This window comes from Psammomys obesus, unplaced genomic scaffold, assembly GCF_907164565.1.
Source record: "Psammomys obesus unplaced genomic scaffold, mPsaObe1.curated_primary_1811, whole genome shotgun sequence".
Classification (NCBI taxonomy): Eukaryota; Metazoa; Chordata; class Mammalia; order Rodentia; family Muridae; genus Psammomys; species Psammomys obesus.
Window position 1 is genome coordinate 12591845 of NW_026596234.1, and position 4605 is coordinate 12596449.

Genomic DNA, 4605 nt, shown 5'->3' on the forward strand with positions numbered 1-4605 from the left:
TTATCTGGGGGAGGGAGGCGGGTGTGCAATGGCAGTTGTGTGGTGGTCAGAGGGCAACTCTCATGGGTAAGTTCAGTTCTCTCCTTCCACTGTGTGGGTCATGGGGCTCAAGCTCAGGTCGTCAGGCTTGGTGAACGCTGTTTCCCCCCCCCCCCCCCCCGCCGCAGAGCCTTCTCAGTGACTCAGGGCCTACAAATTTTACTACACAACCACACATGCCTCCGCCAGGATGCACGGAGAGCCCAGTGCCTGCCTCACTCTTGCTCGTTTCCCCCCTCCCTGGACACTGGTGGGCTTCCCCACACACATGCAATGTTTGTCATTTGGGGCGGACAAGCCTAAAAGTGGGCATTATTCTTTCTAAGCTCCGTGTGGAATTTAGTTGGCTTTTCATAGCTGCAGGTCGGGTCTTTTTTCTTTTTTTCTGAGAATTTATTTATGTATTGTATGAAGATGAGCACTCTTTCTGCATGTACACCTGCACGCCAGAAGAGGGCATCAGACCCCAGTGTAGATGGTTGTGAGCCGTCATGTGGTTGCTGGGAATTGAACTCAGGACCTCTGGAAGAGCAGACAGTGCTCTTAAGTACTGAGCCATTTCTCTAGCCCTCTGTAGGTCAGGTCTTTACTGAAAAGAATTCATGGAAAATGTGTTCCAGTATTCTTTAATCCTTGCAGATCTTCTGTTTGCTTCATTAATAACAATATATTCCCTGCTATGGGGCTCCACCATGCCATTATTCTGTTGCCTGTATCATTCATTCAAGCCCCTTCCATCTCCCCTCACACTCTTCATCCATTTGACCTTTTTGTCTGTGTTTGGTTATTTTCTACATTTGGTTCCAGGTCAGATTGCTATATCTACCACCCTTCCCTTTGACTCATTACTTGAAATTCTTAGCCTTCCAATGAGGTCCAGACACACACCTACATCCTGTGTGTGTGTGTGTGTGTGTGAGAGAGAGAGAGAGAGAGAGAGAGAGAGAGAGAGAGAGAGAGTGTGCTCGAAAGTACCAGCATGTGTGTGCACGGTCTATAGCACCTTCACGTTGATAGCTGGATAGCTGCTGATCTCCGTGACACAATGGCTCTTTCTCTTTCAGCTTCCAGGCCTGCCTAGAGGTACCTGTATTTTCCTTGCTGGCTCTTCAGGGCCTACACTCAGTTGCTGAGGTCTACAGTGGGGGCATCCTGAGTAATAATAGATGGTTCTTCTGTCTTGGCTTCACCCTTCTGGTCTCCCATGATGCAAAGGCCAGTACTTTTCTTTGAAGGCTGTAGCAGCGAGCTCAGAGAAAGCGCACCTGGGTAAAGGCAGCATCTCCCTTGGGGGTGAGGGGGGATGTCTTTGAATTCTGAAAGTCAAACGTTCCCAGGGGCTCAGAGAAGGTGGGTACCCGAGGGATGGACTGGATTCCACATCAGCTCTATACGACTGAAGCAGCTCCGTTCACAGAAGCTCAACATCTGTTTTTTTTTTTGTTTATTTGGTTTACTTTTTAAGATTTATTTATTGAGGCCAGGACTTGAGAGGTGGCTCAGTGGTTAAGAGCCCTGGCCGCTCTGCCAGAGGACCCGCTTTTCTAGAACCTATGTGGTAGCTCACAAGCGTCTGCTGCTCCAGTTTCAGGAGATCTGACGTCCTCTCCGGACCTCCTTGGGGACCAGGCACACGTGTGGTGCACAGGTGTACATACAGGCAAAACACCCATAGACATAAAAATGAATAAAATAATTTAACAACATGGAGTTATTTATGTGCTTGAGTGTTTGCCTGCACGTGTGCATGCATGAGCATGTACCGCATATTCATGCAGTGTCCAGGGACGTCAGAAGAGCATGTTGATATTATGAACAGCTGGAAAACACCTTGTGTGTGCTAGGGATTGAATCCAGGGTCCTCTGGAGCCAGTAATTTGAACAAGTGAGCCACCGCTGCAGTCTTTGGTGGCTGGTTTTGAATGGAAGGAAAAGTACGGTAAGGGTCTGTTCAAACAGCCAGCCCCCCAGGATCCTAGGACAGGAGTCCACCGCATTCCAAAAGGCAGAAACACTCGGAATCCTCCAAGCCATTCCCTAGATCCTAGTGCAGTAAGATCAGACCTGACCAAGCAGAAAAGAGTCAAACAGCAAGCAAAAACCTCACCGCTAGCGAAGGCCCTGAAGACTCAAATATCCAAAGCTCACTGGCGTAATTATCCATGCAGTTAAAGGAAATCAAAGTCAAAATTAGAAATTACTTCTAATGAATAACAATGAGAGCATAATATTTAAAAAATCTGCAAGCTGTGACCAAGCCTGAATTCTAACATTTAAAAAGCCGAATTAGAAAAACAAAAATGATTAAAAATAACAAAGAGGTCTCAGGTAAGGCAGCCTGAATGGTCTAATTTTGTTCCCACTGAAACGCTTATTAAAAATAGAGAAAAACCTTAGTTTTCGCTTCCAAATTTTGTGAAATGCCAAATCCCCAGAGAATGCAGGATGGCCAATAAACACCTACATATGAACCATTCACATTGGCCACTTTAAGCTCTTGCACACTTGCTTTGTCTCTATGTGTCTTTCTTGCACACACGTGCGTGCGCGTTGCTTCCTTGGGTATTTGGAAATGAGTTACCATGTCATGACATTTCTCACTCAAGCATGCGTGCCCCAAAGACTAAGGACCTCTTGTCATCATTACTGGCTTCTCTAGAAGAGAGACCTGGGAACAGAGATAAACTGGCAGGAAGCTCATTAGGGAGGATTCAAGATCAAAACCCATGAAATGGAAAGGGAGGGTTGGGAAGAGGGAGGAAGTGGGGACTACAGAGAAAAGTAGTTCGCACCATCAGCAGCTTCGAAGTGGTCTCAGGTCGAAGTAAAGAGAGATGAGAATGGGCGTCTTTGCTACAGCCAGGAACTGGTCATGGTTTGACCGCAGTGTTGCAATAAATTTTAAAAAATTGAAAATGGAAGAAAGGAAGGAGAGTAAAAGAGAGAGGGGAGGAGGGATGAGAAGAAGAAACAGAGGAGAGAAAGGAAATAGAAAGAGAGAGAGAGGGTGTGGGAATATCAAATACACCCTCAGTTGGGGCCCCAGGGAGTTTCTTTAAAATTAAGTGACCCTGTGAGAGAAGATAAATGCATGGAATTAAAAGGAAATCTACAAATTCAAATAAATTAAAATTTTCTTTAAGCCCAGAATATATAAACATGCATGAAATATTTATCAAAATTTATTATCCACTTTGACAAGAGAAAAATCTTGCAAAAGCCAATGAGTTGAATATTTGACAAAATTTTTTGTTTTTCTTTTTTTAATAATTTATTTAATTTTATTTTATGTGCATTAGTATGAAGATGTCAGATCCCTTGGAACTGGCATTACAGACAGTGGTGAGCTGCTGTGTGGTTGCTAGGAACTGAACCCGGGTCCATTTGGAAGAGCAGACAGTGCTCTCACCCACCAAGCCATCTCTCTAGCTCCTTTTGTTTGTTTTTCAAGACAGGGTTTCTTTGTGTAGTCCTGGCTACACCAGGCTGCCTTTGAGCTCAAAGAGATCTGCCTGCCTCTGCCTCCCAAGTGCTGGGACTAAAGGCATGCGCCACCATGGCAGGCTGACAATCTTTTTTTTTTTTTCTTACAATCTAAGATAAGAAAGAAAGAGAGAGAGAGAACTCAAAAGGTCACCAACCTTACTCTCACAGGTTTGAAATTAAGAGTAAAAAGCACACTATTAGATCACCCTTGTATCCGAGAAAATAAAAATTAAATTAAAAATGACTTGGACAACAACAAAAAGGAGCCATCCTCATACAAATGCCTGCGGAGACAGAGAACATCCTGATCAGAAGCCAAATGTCAAAGGCTTTCGAAACTTCATTGGCCAGGCATAGTGGTACACACTTTTAGTCCCAGCACTCAGGAGGAGGAGGCAGGCAGATCTCTGTGAGTTCAAGGTCAGCCTGGTATATACAACAAGCTCCAGGCCAGCCAAAGACACGTAGTGAAAACTATCTCAAAACCAACCAGCCAAACAAACAAACAACCTCCATCAGGGAATAAAAGGAACTTTTTTTAAAAAGAGTTATAATATTTACTGTTTATATAGTATTCTGCCTGCCAGAAGAGGGCACCAGATACCATTATAGATGGTTCTGAGCCACTATGTGGTTGCTGGGACTTGAACTCGGGACATCGGGAAGAGCAGCCAGTGCTCTTAACCTCTGAGCCATCTCTCCAGTCCCCAGGGCTTTGTTCTTGAACACACCTCAGTTTGTGTGCTGCTCCAGCCAGCAGGTGCCCTGAGCCCAGCTTCTGCCCACTGTCAGCCCCTCCTCACACTACCCTGCCCCTGTGGGTATCACCTCAGCTCCTCTCACACAGCCCACCTACAGACCTTGCTAGAATGCAGATTCTTCCCGCCTAACAGACTCCCAGCCAGAGCAGCGCAGCTGAGGCCCTCTACACACACTTGCATGCACATGCACACTTATATACATGCACACATATGTACCTGAACACACACACACACACACACACACACACACATACACACACATGTACCTGAACACACACACACACATACACACACATGTACCTGAACACACACACACACA